Raw genomic sequence first — 8,860 nt, forward strand, 5'->3', positions numbered from 1 at the left:
TCCTCACCCGTGAGTCTTAGAACACTGGACAAGGTCCAAAAGCAGACACACCGAGAGAGGGTTTATTTCCATAGGGAGCTAAGAAAAGGGAGAGCTGAGAGAGAGAAAAGGGAATAGGAAATATTGATCTGCACATGGCCAGATGCCACCTGCCCTACCCAAGATAGCCTCCACTGAGCGGAGACAGAGTGTAAGTGGGAGCCACACACAGCCAGATCCCGCCTGTCCACGCAGCAGAAGCCACAGTTGCAAGCGGGAGCCGCACTTGATGATAAAAAGACATGGGCACGCCCATGTCCCATCTTTTGTTTTTTTTGAAGATTTATTTTATTCATGCATCCAAGAACTGGGGTATCAGCCAGATGTATGGAGAGGGGGTGAGAGAACAGGCAGATTGACTGAAATACACTGCGAGGGGAACAGCGGGTGAGACAGGAGAGGTCTGCTGTGCCATGTGGGTCACCTCCCTGGCCAGGGATCGAACTCATGCCGCAGTGGCTGGTGATAGCTTGATAGCCATGTGACTTTAACCTCTGCACCATCAGGGAAGCTCCATTGCTAATTTTTTATTGAGTATTTACTAAGTGCTGGGTTCCTGCTAGGTGCAAGAGATACTGTCAAAGGGCTGTCCTTGGGGCCCACAGCCTATAGTGGCACCACAGTCATGCGCCTGACTCCTCCCCTCAGGGCCAGGCCCTCTCAACATCCTAAGAGCTCAGCACGGCCCACAGCAAGACTCAGGGTTGGTAAAATGGGTCACAGGCTAGGCAGGCCTTCCTCTGAATATCTCATGATGGGGCCTGGCTCCCACACAGGCTTGTGAGGTGAGTTAGCTATATCACGTGCCTTCAAGTCACTGAATTGGTTGCCTATTAGGACTTAGTGAGGTCCATGTGAACTTAGCATTCAACACACGGTCAGCAAATGTCAGCAGAAGCTGACTTAGTTTACCTAATTACCTGTAACTGATACAAGCCTTTTGGGGGTGTCTATAACTAAGCAATAGGCCAGCAGCATTTTAGGGGGGTTCAAGTCTCAGCAGTATGGGCGGGGTTAGGAAAAATACTGTGGCAGTGATAAGAGATTCATGTGTCTAATGTATCAAAAATTGAAGGACTTTAGCAGCAAGTTAGAAAGAAAGGGGTCATACGGAAATAAAGTGTCCATCGATAGGGGAATGAATAAAGATGTACTAGAAACATGAACACATCGCTTAGAATTTCAGTCCCACTGACAATTTCATATACCATGGTGGTCCCGACAGGCTGTGCCAGGGAGCCTAGGTGTGTGGTGGGCTGTCCCACCTGGGTGTTTGTAATTACACTCTATGGTGTTCACACAACACCAGAATCACCTAATGACACATTTCTCAGAAATGTATCCCTATCATCAAGCAATAAATGATGATATATCTCTAATGGAATACTACTAAGCTGTGATAAAGAGTGAAATATTGGGGCCTCCCTGGTGGCGCAAGGGGTTAACACAGCACTATGAAGCTACCCGCAGCCTCTGCAGCATACACCCAGTTCTTGTATACATAAATAAATAAAATAAATCTTTTTTAAAAAAGAAGAAGGGCCTCCCTGGTGGCGCAGCGGGTTGAGCGCTGCACTGTGAAGCTGTCCACAGCCTCTGCAGCACGGTTCAATTCCCGGCCGGCCAGGGAGAAACCCACATGCCGTGGCAGACCTCTCCTGCCTCGCCCGCTGCTCCCCTCAGCAGTGTCTTCAGCCCGTCTGCCTGTTCTGCTCCCTGCTCTCTCTGGTGAATTCTCTCACCCTCCCAAACCTCTGACCGGTACCCTGCTTCTTATACAAATAAATAAATCTTAAAAAAAAATAAAAAAAAAAAAAGAAGGGCCTCCCCGGTGGCGCAGCGGTTGAGCGCTGGGTTGCGAAGCTGCCCGCAGCCTCTGCAGCGCCAGTTCGATCCCCGGCTGCTCCCGGCCACCGGAGGAGGGTCCCACATGGCGCGCAGACCTCTCCTGCCGCCCGCTGCTCCCCTCAGCAGTGTGCTTCGGTCCTTCTGCCTGCTCTGCTCCCCGCTCTGGCTCTGGTGAATTCTCTCACCCTCCCGCGCTTCTGACTATACCCAGTGCATGTATAAACAAACAAACAAACAAACAAATAAATAAATAAATAAAAAGAAAACTTACTGGGTGTCAAAAATTGTGTTTAAAAAAAAGAAGAAGCTGCAAGAAAACTTCCTAAGAACCTTTATGACAGGATGTTTCGTATTAAGAGAGCCCTGGACGTGATCTTTAGGTAGCAGGTGTAGCCTAAAGTGCAGTGAACGAAATATGAGGAGGAAAACTTCCACCTTGAACCATATCTGAAGAAAGTTATTCAGGAAAGAAAAGAGAGAGAAGAATGAGCAAAGAAATAATCCTGCAGTCGAAATCTGTGACTGCAGCTGTCCTCAAAGAATTTTTATGAAGCCGCTTAAACCTGGAATGTACAATTTAGAACTTATCTGAGCTGCAAATGTATTACTTTAAATAAATATCTCCTGTAAAAAGAAAAAATGAATAAGTCATGGGGATAACAATATGGCGTTACAACTTTGAAAGTCGCTACAAAAATATCGTTAATGGGCAGCAGATCTGAATGGACAATTAATTGAAGAGGAAATTCAGACGGCCAATAGATTGAAAAATGTTGATCATTGTTTTTAATAAGGGAGATGGAGGTCAAAACCACAGTGAGGTGCCGTCTCACAGCCTGGAGGAAGGCACATATTTAAGAAACACCACAAGTCCTGGAGATGATGTGGGGAAAGAGGAGCACTATTAAGTTGTTGGTGGGAACGTGGGCTGGTGCAGTCATTTCTTTTTAAAGATTTATTTTATTTATGCATACAAGAGCTGGGGTACAGGCCAGAGGTGAGGGAGTGAGAGGATTCACCAGACAGAGTGGGGAACAGAACAGGCAGACTGACTGAAACACACTGCTGAGGGGAGCAGCGGGCACGACAGGAGAGGTCTGCTGCGCCATGTGGGTAGCTCCCTGGCCGGTGATTGCTCCGTGGCAGAGGCTGTGAATAGCTTCACAGTACTGTGCTTAACCCCTTGCACCACCAGGGAGCCCCCTGTGCAGTCATTTTTGAAAGCAATCTGGAATTAACTTAAAAAAACTAAAAATTAAAAAAAAAAAAACCTAATGGAAATACCATATGATTCGGCGATCCTGCTCTCAGCCATCCACCCAAATGAAACCAGCAACTCAAAAAGTACACGCTCTACAGTGTTCATTGCAGCATTAAGTGCAGTAGCCGGCCATGGAAACACCCTAAGGGTCCACTGGTAGACGACTGGATCAAGGAGGCGTGTTCTGTCCACCATGGGATACTAGTCAGCCAGTGGGAAGGATGAAATGTTACTGTTCACAGCTGAATGGAAGGAGTTGGAGGGAATTGCGTGCAGTGAAGCATGTCAGGATGCCAAAGACAAATACTGGACAGTTAGAAGGTGGATGATTCGACAAGGCAAAAATACTTATAAACACTAACAGACGCTAATAAATGAAATGAGATTTCTGAAGTTAAGAGAGAGGAGGCAGGAGAATGGTCAAAGGGCTGTAAGGGACAGTGGGAAGAAAAAAGATGATAAATAGACGAATTTGGTGATGACGTTGCAGTGGATGCAAATGTCACATCACGTTCTCCACCTGAAACTAAGATGATGTATGTCAGTTACACCTCTGTTTAAATAAAAGAAAGAGAAAAAAAAGATGCTCAGGGTGCCTCCAGGAGGGAACTTTGCAGGGCGCGGCTTACTCTGTAGGTGGGGCTGGGAAACATCTGAGGGTCCTGCAGGGTACAGACTGGCATCTGCCTGTTGGCAGGGGAGCGGCCATTCCATCACCCAGTCCCTCCCCCAGCCTCCTGGCATTCCGGCACATGGATGCTCCTGTCCCCCATGTCCCCTTTCCTGGAGAGTCTCCTGCCTCAAGCATCCAGCCCACAGGGAGGGGTTGCATGCTCCCCCAGGCCCCGCATCTGTGAGGTCCTACCAGCCTTTCTCAGGGCTGCCCTCCAGATCCTGCATCCAGCTGCATTTTGGGGGGATTTTCCTAGCGATGGCCACCCTGGTGCCCCATTATCTCTGCTCAGAGTTTCTGGAACCCTCCAAACTCCTATGAAATCCCTGCCCAGACTCAGAACAGGCCTCTGGAGTCCTCCCTAGAGCATGCTGAGGTTCCTGGACTACGCCTGGAGCCCTGCTTCATTCCCTGGGACTTGTTTACTGCAGGTGGCGACTCCCCAGGGAGCAGGAGAGGTGGGGCCCTTTCCCCAGGCTGGGAGCCTGTCTGTGCCTGTCCCCTCTCTGCCCCAGTTTGCCTTCCTTCCCTTCTGGGCAGAGCCCGGGTCCCCTTTTCATGTAAGCTATAGAAGAAACAGTCTCAGGAATGGCCTCAAAAACCATCTGCAGCCCACCCTGTAAATATCCTCCTGTGCCACTGCCCTTGTATCAAGCACCCCCACCTCTGCTGTCCCCCACCTCCACTGTCCCCCACCTCCACTGTCCCCCACCTCCGCTGTTACACCTGTGGGAGCTCTTATCTTCATACCCATTTTTCTGCTTGGTCCTTAGAATTTGGTGACTGGAATTTCGGCCTGACATCTTGGCTCAGGGTCCGGCATTACTTCAGCTCTCCTCTCTGACTTGGCAGAAGTTCTAGAAGGCCTGCCAGCTGGTGCACTCCACCCAGTCCCCCACCCCACTGTCCTGCTGGGGCACCATGAGGACCCCTCTCTGGGCTCTGATGTCCGCCTCACCCAGACAGCCGGGCTCCAGGCAGTTTCCAGTTAATGGTGTGGGATTAACAGACACGGCAGGAAGCCTTTGTTCTTAACAAGAAAGTTCTCTTTTTAAAAAAATAATTATGCATAATTAAAAAATAATTATGAAAATTCAGAAAGAAAAAGAAAAACCTCTCTCCAAGACCCTTGCTCTCCAGGCCCACTCTGCACCCGTAACTGTTTCTGGTGTCTCTTGTTTTTCCCAGATACTCTTCTAAGCGCTCCCCTCCCTGCCACCCAGCAAAGAGCCCTGAGTGATAGAGTGTTTGCCAACTTTGTGGTGCACATACTCCCACCAGGCTGATTTCTAGCTACCAACTGAAGTGAGGGCATGTAGCCTTGAGAAGAAATGCACATGGTCACCATCGGTGAGGGATGAGAGGCCCTCTCTTGCAGATCTTTCGACACAGCCAGACGGGCTAGTGAGGCCAGAGGATCCCTGGGCCTTGCTGCTTAACCACCTTACCAGGAAGGCGGTGCCAAGGCAGCGCAGGGATGGACCCCACTGCTCCGCTCACAGCATTAAGGGTGGAGAGGGCCTGCCCCACGGTCTCTGACAGGTGTGCTGCCGGGAACTATGAAGCGTCGCTGACTAGTGGGATTTCATTTTTTTTAAAGATTTATTTTATTTATTTATACATACAAGAACTGGGGTGTAGGCCAGAGGTGCAGGGGGTGAGAGGAGTCACCAGAGACAGAGTGGGGAGCAGAACAGGCGGATCTACTGAAATCCACCGCTGAGGGGAGCAGCGGGGAGACAGGAGAGGTCTGCTGCGCCACGTGGGTAGCTCGCTGGCCGGGGATTGACCTCGTGCTGCAGTGGCTGCCCATAGCTTCGAGTGCTGAGACTTACCCCTTGCACCACCAGGGAGGCCCTGGGATGTCATTTTTGATGAAGAAAAACTTTGATTTGAGCAAATCTCAAAAAAACTCTATCTTCATTTCTAGCTGACAGCCTGATTTCCAACGAGATGACTCCCCAGCCAGAGACCAGAATCTGCAAAAGCTGCAGGTGAGTGTCTGCGCCGGCTGTGACCATGAACCTCCCTGTCCTCTTAGAGGCCACGGACAACCCAGCCCCGCCAACCCCCCAGGGAGCGGCCCCGGTGGCCGCCCAGGACGCCCTCTGAGCTCCATTAGGAAACCCTTGTTTTTGGGAACCAAGCCCTTGAGGAAGGATTTCAACTGCCTGGGTTTCTGGGGGATTTCCTCTGGGGTTGGCTTGACACTCTGCCCCGGGCACCTGGCGGGCATCTCGTGCTTCCCGTAGCCTGTGAGGAGGCCGGCGAGGGCGGGTGCCCCTGGGCGCTGTTGGTCTGGGCTCCTCTCTGGGAAGCTGCTTCCAGCCGGGAGCCACGCGGACCTTTGCGCACTCTTTAGAGGTCGCCGGGACGCCAGCAGCCTCCTGCCCGCTGGCCGGTGTGAACTCCCAGCTCCTTCTCAAGGGTGGGCATGCGAGGGCCGTTCACCATTAGTTTATGATTATTAGGACGGGGCTGCTACTAACGCACCCCTGGGCAAGGGGTTCGGCCCAAAAGCTAAAATGTGCAAATGTCGGTCCCTAGATGCACCCGCAGCCACGGCCCCCCAGTAGAGGTGACGGGGACACGTCTGGCCGCACTCAGTGTTCCCCTGGAAGCCGGTGGCTGGTCGCCCTGGGAAGTGCTCCCTCAATCCCGTTTTTCTCAGGGACGCATCCCGGGCAAGGCCGTGGCTGCTGGGGGCCAGGGACTATCCAGGATGGTGGCGTGTGTTCCAGAACAGTGGGCTCTACCCAAGCGGCGAGACCAGATCCCCACAGCAGGGCCTTTGAGACAAGAAAGGAACATTATTGGGAATGGATGGGCAAGGAGGTAACTCTGCTCTGCCTCCCTGACTGAGAAAGGGGATGAGGTTAGGTCATTATGGGGACCAGGGGTGAGAGCCGAGGAGTTAAATTTTATTGGGTGGAGGGTGGGCTAAGGGCAGAGCCATGGGGACAAGGCTACGCTGCGGGGCGGGCTTTCCGCCAGGTGACTGGAGTTTCCGGTGTCGTGTGTCGGTTGGTGGCCCCTGGCCTGGGGAGCCCCCTCCTCCGCGTCCCTGTCTTCCTGCTCTAACGGCCTTGGAGCTCAGCTCAAGGTCGCTGCACAAGCCTCCAGGGTCTGCTGTGTCTGTGAAAGCAAGTCTCAGAGAAGTTTAGAAAAGCTTTTCTCCCTCTTTTGTGCTCTGAAAGGCCAAGGCCAACTTCACCGCTTAGTCTCGGTGACACAGTCAGTGGCTGTATCCCAGTTTCGACAGGCTGCCGGGTCAGAGCCCAGAGCCGAGAGCCGAGAAAACGGTGGTTGGACGCGGCTCAGGAGGACACCATTTCTGGGTGTTGAGGGGCAGCAGGCAGAGGAATTGCTCGTGATGAGGACCAGGTAGCTCAGCGGTACTGCCCAGCGCCGAGGGAGCTCCAGTTAACCCACTGCAGTCACCCATCAGAAAAGTGGCAGGGGGTGGAGATAGAGGGGTGGCAGGTGGGAGGTGAGGGTGGGGATGGGGGTGCTCAGTAAAGGGAAAAGCTCTGCCAGGGCCAGCACAGAGGCCAGGGTGGCAGAGGGCCATATGGATCTGGGGAACTCCACAGAGAGGCAACTGGCAGGTTGGCGGGGCAGGGGTGCTACCTTGCAGAGCACAGAAAGCTCCTGCGTGGATTTGCTGTTCAGGGTCAAGGTGGAGGAAAGGTCCCAACTGCCTAACATCAAGAAAAGATTCGGAACAGAGCAGAGTGACTGGAAAACATGGACGAAAACTCGTTTTTTAAAAAATAGTAAATCTGGGGCCTCCCTGGTGGCACAAGAGGTTAAGTCTCAGCATTATGAAGCTCCCCGCAGCCACTGCAGCATGAGTTCGATCCCCGGCCAGAAAGCAAGCCACATGGCAGAGCAAACCTCTCCTGTCTCACTCGCTGCTCCCCTCAGCAGTGTATTTCAGCAGTTCTGCCTGTTCTGTTCCCCACTTTGTCTCTGGTGAATCCTCTCACCCCTCCCCCTTGTATCTCTGGCCTGCATCCCAGTTCTTCTATGCAAAAATAGAAGGCAAAATCTTTAAAAAAAAAAAAAAAGAGGGCCTCCCCTGGTGGCGCAGCGATTGAGCGCTGGGCTGCAAGGCTGCCTGTAGTCTCTGGAGCACCGGTTCGATCCCCGGCCACTGGCAAGGATCCCACATGGCGCGAGAGATCTCTCCTGCCGCCCGCTGTTCCCCTCAGCAGTGTACTTCCATCCTTCTGCCTGCTCTGCTCCCCGCTCTGGCTCTGGTGAATTCTCTCACCCTCCCATGCTTCTGACCGTACCCAGTGCTTATATAGGTAAATAAATCTTTAAAAAAGAAAAAAAGGAAGAAAAGCAGATTGCTGCAGCACATACACACAGCAATTCCTTTTACATCAAGTTTCAAATCACTCAAAAATGGTGCCATCCTGCTTAGAAATGCATTTGTTCTATGCAGCCAAGGACACCTGGGATGGTTTCCACGAGCCTCAGGAGGAGTGGTCACTGCTGAACAGAGAAGGAGGAGAGAAACATTTCTGTCATGTTTTATTTTTCTTAAAAACAGCTCTGAAGAAAACAAGGCAAAATCTTAGCATCTGTTTGATCTTGGAGGTGGACACAGAGGGCCACGATCTGACATCTCACACTTGCGGTAGGTGAATAACAGCCACCAAGGACGTTGATCTGTCCTAATCCCCAGAACCTCTGGATGTGCTACTGTAGGTGGGTTAGGGGCTTCACAGATGTGGTTAAGGACCTAGAGATGGGGAGCACCCAATGTAAAATCATGAGGGGTCTCAGAAGACAGAGATGGGGGGGCGCGGTCAGCATCAGAGCTGGGAGATGGATGTGAGGGCGGAAGCAGAGCGGGGAGGGATGTACACTCAGAAGATGGAAGGAGGGACCATGAGCCAAGGAAGACAGGTGGTCTCTGGAAGCTGGACAAAGTCAGGAAGCAGATAATTCTCTGAAGGTTCCAGAAGAGCAGTTATGCTGTCGCCTTCATTTTAGCCTTCTGACCTCCAGAACTGTTAGAGAACAAT

General features: G+C 51.8%; 1 long non-coding RNA gene across 1 annotated transcript; it reads left to right on the top strand.

The window, feature by feature from the left end:
• The first annotated feature begins 5,141 nt into the window (after window positions 1–5,141).
• LOC119256306 (uncharacterized) lies at window positions 5,142–8,465 on the top strand. Its single transcript, XR_005127698.2, has 3 exons — window positions 5,142–5,363; window positions 5,752–5,815; window positions 8,383–8,465. It is a non-coding gene; the product is annotated as an uncharacterized LOC119256306 (long non-coding RNA).
• Window positions 8,466–8,860: the final 395 nt, after the last annotated feature.

This window comes from Talpa occidentalis, unplaced genomic scaffold (genome assembly GCF_014898055.3).
Source record: "Talpa occidentalis isolate TD23 unplaced genomic scaffold, MPIMG_talOcc4v2.1 talOcc4.3, whole genome shotgun sequence".
Lineage (NCBI taxonomy): Eukaryota > Metazoa > Chordata > Mammalia > Eulipotyphla > Talpidae > Talpa > Talpa occidentalis.